Source organism: Cebus imitator, unplaced genomic scaffold (genome assembly GCF_001604975.1).
Source record: "Cebus imitator isolate Cc_AM_T3 unplaced genomic scaffold, Cebus_imitator-1.0 Scaffold340, whole genome shotgun sequence".
Lineage (NCBI taxonomy): Eukaryota > Metazoa > Chordata > Mammalia > Primates > Cebidae > Cebus > Cebus imitator.
Window position 1 is genome coordinate 2,393,033 of NW_016107655.1, and position 8,641 is coordinate 2,401,673.

General features: G+C 53.0%; 1 long non-coding RNA gene across 3 annotated transcripts in view; it reads left to right on the top strand.

Moving 5' to 3' along the window:
• Positions 1–4,500: 4,500 nt before the first annotated feature.
• LOC108287366 overlaps positions 4,501–8,641 on the top strand; it is a 25,852-nt gene continuing 21,711 nt past the window's right edge. For all 3 annotated transcript variants that reach the window (XR_005196484.1, XR_005196485.1, XR_001818306.2), the window contains exon 1: positions 4,501–4,695. This is a non-coding gene — a long non-coding RNA (uncharacterized LOC108287366). The remainder of the gene's footprint in view (positions 4,696–8,641) is intronic.

Here is an 8,641-nt window from a genome sequence, read left to right on the forward strand (position 1 = left end):
AAAAAAAAAAAAAAAAGAAGTAGGTCTGATTATCCAATTTTAATGCTGAAGATACTGTGACTCAGAGAAGTTAATTTGCCTAAGATCACACAGATGAGCCCAGATACGACCCCACGCCTTTCCAACACATATCTGTATACATAATTACGCCACCATTCTTGAGCATCAAAGGGAGTTCAGCAGAGGAAGGAGCTGGGGTTCTGAGACACTACCTGTCAGGACCACCAGGGGCCGCTGTTTCTCCATGCTTGGGCCAGGAACGCAGCCACTCCCCTACAGACCTCAGGAATGCAGCCCGAGCGTGTGGCCTTGGAAACACAAGGGGGTCCCACAAAATTCATACCCAATAGAGCCCACCTCACCTTGCTTCAGCACAGTCTTCAGCCCACCCTCACCCCCACAACTTGGCATGGGAACACGGGGAGGTTGGCAGTTGCAGATACCAAAGTAGAAGTCTGAATTGGAACACGTGATTCTTCTGCTCTGTCAGAAATTCTTCCAGTTGTAGGGCCTGGCCACCTGATTTTCAGGGAAATGGCTAACTGCTGGGGCCCTTCTGAGAGCAGAAAGCTTCTCAGAGATGGGCTCCCGGGGTGAGAGGACCCTGCTTAGGTCAGTGGCCTCCAAATTGGGGTATGTAAGATGATCTGTTGGGGTACAGAAAGAAAATAATAGAACGTTTATGTATATATTTATAATTTTAATCTAAAAATAAGAGCTGATGCAGTGGCATGTGTCTGTAGTCCCAGCTACTTGGGAAGCTGAGACGGGAGCATTGCTTGAGCCCAGGAGTTTGAGGCCAGCCTGGGCAACATAGGGACTCTCTGTCTGTAAAATAAGTAAATAAATGACAATGTGACTTCACTGTTTTTTTTTTTTTTTTTTGAGACAGAATCTTATTCTGTCACCCAGGCTGATCGCACCAGGAGTGCAGTGGTGCAGTCTCAGCTCACTGCAACCCCCACCTCCCTGGCTCAAGATATCCTCCCAGTTCAGCCTTCCAAGTAGCTGGGACCACAGATGCCTGCCACCACACCCAGCTAATTGTAATGTTTTATATTCAGATTGGTGCTGGCTCTGTCACTGGTTTGTATTTCAAATAGTCCTGAGTCAGCAAAGAATGTGTGGTGAACTGAGAGAAGAACGGGGGTGCCCTGACGGGAACAGGCCTGGCTCCTGCTGGATGGGATTTATGGCGGCTATACCAAACCTAAGTAGGTAACACGTAACTGAACCAGCGTCATCCTCACGGAACTGACAAGTAGCTTCTAAGGATTCCTATGGAGAATCCAAGGTTTGATGATAAAGTGATCAGTATCTGCACATTCGAACCAGAGGAAGATGCCTGAGCTGCCGCTTCCGCTTCTTGTGGGAACTCTTAGCTGCCTCATGTCATAAAAATGACATTCTAGATAGACCTTTTAAGGTACCCATCTTCCAAATTTAAATTCGTCAAAATTATTGGAAATTATATCTATTATCACTTACAATGAACCTTGCTGTAATAACAACGAATCACTGTATCTTGATACAGTGACAGCTAGTGACAGAAGCACAGGCATACGGTGTGTCGGGATACAGGCAAAACCCTATTTGGAGGTGGAGGCAGAGATCAAAAGGCCACCGGAGTATGCTGCAGCCAACAGTTCAGCATTCCTGTCTTTACCGTTCTTGTTTTTTTTTCTTTTTGAGATGGAGTTTCGCCTTTGTTGCTCAGGCTGGGGTGCAGTGGTGTGATCTCAGTTCACTGCAACCTCTGCCTCCTGGGTTCAAGAGATTCTCCTGCCTCAGCCTCCCGAGTAGCTGGGACTGCAGGAGGTCGCCATCAAGCCCAGCTAAGTTTTGTATTTTTTTTAGTAGAGATGGGGTTTCACCATGTTGGCCAGGATGGCCTCCATCTCTTGACCTCGTGATCCACCCGCCTCGGCCTTCCAAAGTGCTGGGATTACAGAGGTGAGCCACCGCGCCAGGCCCCATCTTTACCATTCTTTGTTTGGAGCTCAGGGGCTGAGCTGCTGGATTTGTGAAGACTGTTGCTGACATTGCTCAAGGGTTAGGCATTGGAACTATGACCCTTGGGGATTTTGGTTTCAATTCCAATTGAGGCATTTAAAGTCAGGTGGTTTTTGTTTTTGGTCTACTTTATGAGTCTCCAATTCTTGTAAAGAAAGGAGGGGAGGAAGAGAAAAGGGAGGAGGAAGCGGGTTGGAGCCTTCCATTGCGTGGTGTTCTGTGGCACTCCCTCGAGTGTGGACTTTGTGTGCATTTTCCAATCTTGCACAATGGAGGAGACTCCTTCTGGATCCCTTTTCTTAAGTTCTTCCTTTCAGGGGTAGACTTTTCTCATGGCATTTGTCTGAATCTTGACAGAAAGATGATTCTTATTTATTTTCTTTCTCTGAGACAGGGTTTCACTCTGTGAGTGCAGTGGTACAATCATGGCTCACTGCAGCCTTGACCTCCCTGGCTCAAGGGATCTTCCCACCTCAGCTTCCCAAGTAGCTGGGACTATAGGCATGTGCCACTATGCCTGGCTGATTTTTAATTTTTTAAATTTTTTGTAGAGATGGGGTCTCACTATGTTGCCCAGGCTGTTCTTGAACTCCTTGGCTAAAGCGATCTGCCCAGCTCAGCCTCTCAAAGTACTGAGATTACAGATTTGAGATAGTTAAATGAACTTTCTAAGAGGACTTCCTGAGAACAAACATAAGGTTGTCTGTATAAGTTCTTGTCAAAGCATCAGTATTCAGTATTCCTTTGGAAGATTTAAGCATGTAGAGTCCTGGGTTTTGCTTATGGCCTCCCAGCTCAGACTCTATGAGCTCGCCCAGGAAAAGGGATTTTCAACAAGCCCCTCCCTCCACACCCCACAAACTAGGGATTTTGAGAAACATTATTCTGTATAATGACATTTTTGAAAACTCTAGTCTTTCAAAGAGTTTATTATTTGAGTTTATTTCTCTTACTATGGAATAGGGAAGGCCTGGGGGTCGTTTATTCATTTTCAGCACAAGGATGAAGTGAGGCTCCGAAGAGGTCAGCCATTCATGAGTATGCAGGAAAGGTAACGGGAGATGGTGCTGGTCCTCCCTCGGAACCAAGCCCTCCCAGCCCAGTTCTGCTGCACACACTGGACACACGTGAGTGTGGGGAGTGATATGACACTTCAGTGAGGAGGGCCCTGAATTGAAGTAACTCCAAGAGAAGGGGCTGAATTTCTGAGGCCAATTCATCCCCAAAACCAGATCCCTACCTGGGCCCAGTGGGAAATCACAATCCCACTCATCTTCAGAAAGGGACCTTAGAATGCAAGGCTTCAATGCTATTCAGTCTAACCACATGACTGGCCAAATCCCTGGAGGTTCTTTAGCAGAATATCAGCACAATGGCATGTTGGCTGCAGAATACTAAAAAGGACTCTAGGCTGGGTGCAGTAAGTAGCCCGTGCCTGTAGTCCCAGTTACTAGGAGGCTGAAGCAGGAAGATGGCTTGAGCCTGGGCATATGAGGCTGCAGTGAGCCAGGATAGCACCACTGTACTCTAGCTGGGTGTTAGAGGAAGACTCTGTCACACAGACACACACAAACACAGGACTCTAGAGTAGAGGCCAGAAAGTTCCTTCTCTTGGCAGAGCCTCCTCCCTGCCTCTGCTGCCCCTGGACCGCAGCTCCTTCCAGAAGGCCCACCCTGTCCTGCTCTGCCCTGGGCTGGTCCAGCAACCGTTGTGGTCCTCGGATTGCACCCTGGGGCTGCTTCTGCCTTGTCAATTATCACTCTGCACTGAAATGGTCAGGCGTCTGCTTCCCTCAGGGGACAGTGAGTCTCTTGGAGGTAGGCGCTGGGTTCCGTAAGTGTCTGTAAAATGAATAGGCTCCTCACGGGGGTTTCTCTTGTGTCTGACTTAGTCATCTTCACAAGTACGCTCACACCCCACTGAGACAGATCCGTGGCACTGCCATTGGATGAACTGCCAGGGTATTATAAAATGTCCCCGGGTGCAGTGGCTCAAGCCTGTAATCCCAGCACTGTGGGAGGCCGAGGTGGCTGGATCACGAGGTCAAGAGATCAAGACCATCCTGGTCAACACGGTGAAACCCCGTCTCTACTAAAAATACAAAAAAAAAAATTAGCTGGGCATGGTGGCGCGTGCCTGTAGTCCCAGCTACTCAGGAGGCTGAGGCAGGAGAATTGCCTGAACCCAGGAGGCGGAGGTTGCGGTGAGCCGAGATCGCGCCATTGCACTCCAGCCTGGGTAACAAGAGCGAAACTCCGTCTCAAAAAAAAAAAATGTCTAGAATGTCCATCTTCTGTGACACAGGGAACAGACAAACCTTGAGCCAGGGCTGCAACCTCAAATCAGGGCTGCATGGCCACTTGCCACCTGGTCACTCTGAGCCCACCTCCAGATATTGCAGGCAACAGCCCTGCCAGGTAGGAAGGGGGCCACTTTATTTTCCTGCTCTCAGAAGCTCCGAAACCAACCAAGCAAGGCAAGTCAGCCATCAGGCTCAGCCTGGCAGGCAGCACTCCTGACTCCCCACCCTTCCTCCAGGCCAGGTGTCTGCCAATGAGAGCCTGGGTTCTGCTTTCCCGCCTTTCCTGGCAGCACAAACCACGCTCAGGATGGTGAGCAATGCAAGTTCCAGGCATGCCTTTCTGCATTGCTGGGTTCCCAGTTGTCACTTCATCCACAGGGTGAGTCCTCCACAGCTCTGCGGGCTGATACACATGCAAATTTCCCCACGCAAACACTGTTAGGCCGTGTGGCACCTTTCCCACTGAGAAAGCTCCCCGTCAGCAAGCTGGGGAATGGGTGAAAGCCCATGCTGTGCCCGCCCGGGGGGCACACACTGGCCGGGAGTCTGGGCAAGCGGACAGCGCAGACTCGCGCCTCGAGTCCTTCCGCAGGCCTGTGGTCTGGCTTTAGGGAAAAGCCCATTTGCTCACCTGATCCCGTGGTGTTTCCACGTCGGCTCAGCTGTGCGCGTGCTGGTGTGTGCGATCCGAGTGGTTTCTACACCGTCGTGGAAACCCCCAGCCCAGTGGTTGTAGACTTTCTTGGGCCGTCGACTCTCCCCAGGAGCGTGATCCTCACTACCGGGGAGCGGCGCTTTATCCGGCGGGGCGGGTGGACACTCCTGCAGACCTACTTTGGCCCATTTTCTCTCAGTTTCCAACCCAGAGCTGCAGGGACAGGGGCGGGCTGCGTTTCCTTCGCTGAGCCCTCCGCAGGGCCGCCGCGCGGGCGGGCGGGCCGAGGCTGCAGCGGGGCCGAGGCTGCAGCGGGGCCGAGGCTGCAGCGGGGCCGAGGCTGCAGCGGGGCCGAGGCTGCAGCGGGGCCGAGGCTGCAGCGGGGCCGAGGCTGCAGCGGGGCCGAGGCTGCAGCGGGGCCGAGGCCTGAGGCGCCTGCGCGGGAGCCGACCTCGGACGCTGGGAGCCGCGGCGGGAGCGCGGAGGGCTGCGGGCGTTAGAGAGGGCCAAGGCCGCGCCCGGGGGCACGGGGAAGCCGGGAGAGGAAGCTGCCCGGGGGCGGGGTGTTTTGTCACCAAGGCTCTGAGGGGCCGTGAAAGCTTTTGACCTGTTTTCATTGGGAGCAAATGACAAAGCGGAAAACGACGGAGGAGTGGGGCTGCAGCAATGGAGGCAGCCGTGTGGGGAGGCCGGACGCTTCCCGCTGAAGAGCGAGAGGGGACTCCCAGACCCAAAAGGCGCGCTGGGCACGGAGTGGGGCAGCCGCCAGGGGGCGCCCGCACGGGCTCAGGCTCGGGCTCCGGGCCCCGGAGGGGCGGGCAGCTGCGGGGAGCGCCCGGGAGGGGCGGGGCGGGGCTGCGCTCTGGCCGCGGCGTGAGGAATGCGGCCTTTGGCTGGTCCCAGGCCGGCATTCCGGCCGGCGCAGGAATGTGAACAGTGTGTTCACTGCGCACTCTGAGCGCAAAACTTGGTTCTCCTCCCCTTGGAGAACGCTGGCCCCCTCTGAGCCACCCCTCCGAGCCTCTGGCACGTCCGTCCGTCCGGGTGGAGGACAGGGCCCCGAAGGGGCACTCGCAGGAGGCACCGGACAGGGGTGCGGCGGGAGGGAAGCCCGCAGGGGTGCGCTCATGCGCTGGGAAAGCCTGGCCAGTAGCTGAAAGGGGAGATAGGACCTGCCCCTCTTCATCATCAGCCTCAAGGGGCACAGGGTTCAGATTTCAAAATGTGCCCATTTAGGGAGCATATTGTGAATAGCAAGACCAAAAGATGGGGGAAGAGTATTTTAGACAGAGGGAAACTTGTGGAGGAAGAGCCTATGATCCGACTGGCCCCCAGAGTGTAAGTCTGCTCCAGGTTCTCCCCATGCCTGCCAAATGCCCAGCTGAGTCACAATAAGGGTCAGGGTGTCCACCTCAGTCCACCCGTGATGTCAGTTGGTCTGTGGAGCCCCTCTTCTGCAAGAGGCACAGCAGTGGCCCGTGAGGAGTGAGAAGAGAATCAGGGCTCAGCACGCTGCTGAGGGAGTATTGTGGGGACTGACAGATAATCCCCATAAAGCATCTGGCAGGGGGCCTAGCACTTAGTAGGTGTATACATTGGCTCTGTATACATCGGCTGGTCTCTCCGCACCTTCCTGATTGACCGATTCCTCTTCCCCTTTGTGGTACTGGTGTCTGGTTCCGAAAAAGCAGCTGTGCAGCTCTTCATCCCTGGGGAGGGGCCTGGTCAAGGGGAAGACCATGCGGGTCTAGTCGTGGAACTTCCTAATTTTTGTCCCTCCCTGGTTTGGGGGTGGTAGCATGCAGCACATGAGACTGGCATGGTAGAGGCCATCATACAGGTCCTGGAATACATCCAGGGCACCCGGTGCTGTGAGCAAGGAGGAATTGGAGCATAAAAGGGCCTTGCTTGCAGGTGCAGTGTGGGAGATTGGCCCATGGGCTGACAACAGGATGAATGAAGCAAGGAAGGTCAGGGTCAGGAAGGCTGAACTTGGGCAGTATCCAGAAAAGTGCTGATGGGAGCTCGGCGGGCAGGGACAGAAAGCAGAGCTGGGAGGTTTTCACTAGGGTGGTAGAGGAGACCAGACCCTTCCGCTGATTAGCTGCAAGGTGGGGCCAGGACTCTAAGCCCCCTACTAGATCCTCACCTGGCTTGGCTCAGTGTGGATCTGAGCACACGAGGCCACAGGGGATCATAGTCTCTGTGTGTCCCAAATGTCACTGAGTGATGGAACAGGAATGTTTATATCCAGAAGTTCTTTGTCAGCTCCCCCTTCCCAGGGAATGCACTAGGACCTAAATTCTTGTGTGCAGAGGAAAAGTGCAGGCCTTGGAATGGCCTCTCCAGCATTGTTCCTTGGCAAACACAGGAAGATGGGTTTCCTTTAGCTTTGTGGTGCTGACATCTGAATCCGGACCCCTCCCCCAGCCTTTGGGGTCAGGGAGGGAGGCAGAGGACCAAGCAGTTGATGGAAAATAAACACCCACCTCTGCTTTTTTGACTTAGTTCATGTTCTTAGAATTTCCTCTCTTGGATTCTGGCTTTGCTATTTTAAAATTCCACACGTTGGTTAGGGTTGAGAAAATCCCCTGTTGCTATTGCTATGGAGAGGCAGCTCTACACTGGGGGCACAGAGTCTTGGCGCCCCCGGAGAAGTAAGCCAGCCAGCGGGCCTGCAGCCCAATCTCCAAGTGAGTTCCTGAGTCAGCCTGTGCGCGGGAGGCTCTCGGGGCTGGGTGTGTGTGTCTCTGTGTGAGCATGTGCTAGTCACACAGCTGGGATGTGGCAGTGTCTTGGTTCCAGCTCTCTGGGCTGAAGCCACACTGTGGTAGTGATGTCTCCATTTGGGGACTTCCAAAGGGGGTTCCAGGTGGGCCTGGGCAGTGCACAAACTGAGAGGACAACTCCAGCCCAGCAGAGCCTTGCCCCACGCCCACACACACATGACTCAGGCTGCTGCCTCCTCTAAACTCCATGCTGCGGACATCTGGTCCCGTGCTGCCCTTCCATTGAGGCCTCTGCCTTTCCTCCTCCTCTCTTGATACCCATTCCCTTTTCCTTCAGGGGATGTGTACAAAGATTTATGCACAAGAATAATCACTGCAGTGTTTCCTGCCTTCACAATTCATTCATTCATTCTTTCTTTCATCCATCCATTCAGTCATCCAACAAATATTTATTGAGTGTTTCCCAGATACCAGGCACTGTACTGGATTCTGGAAATACAGAGACAGAGAAACTGGAAAACTGGAAACAACCTAAGGATCCCAACAATTAGTGGCATAAAGTATGGAGTGTCCACATGACACAGGGCTGGGATGAGGGTGAAGCAAGTGAAGTAGGAGTACCCCAAAACCCCATAATCAAGACAAATGATATTTTAATGTGACTTTTTCAAAATAAAAATTAATCCCTGGTGAACCAAATATCAAACTTGTAAATAAAGACAGGCTCAGTAACAGTTCTGTGATAGGTCATGTTTGGACCTGGGGGAAAGGAAAAATTAGTCATACAATACATTGATAGAATGTCACGCAAACAGCCGGGCAAGGTGGCTCAAGCCTGTAATCCCAGCACTTTGGGAGGCCGAGGCGGGTGGATCACGAGGTCAAGAGATCGAGACCATCCTGGTCAACATGGTGAAACCCCGTCTCTACTAAAACTACAA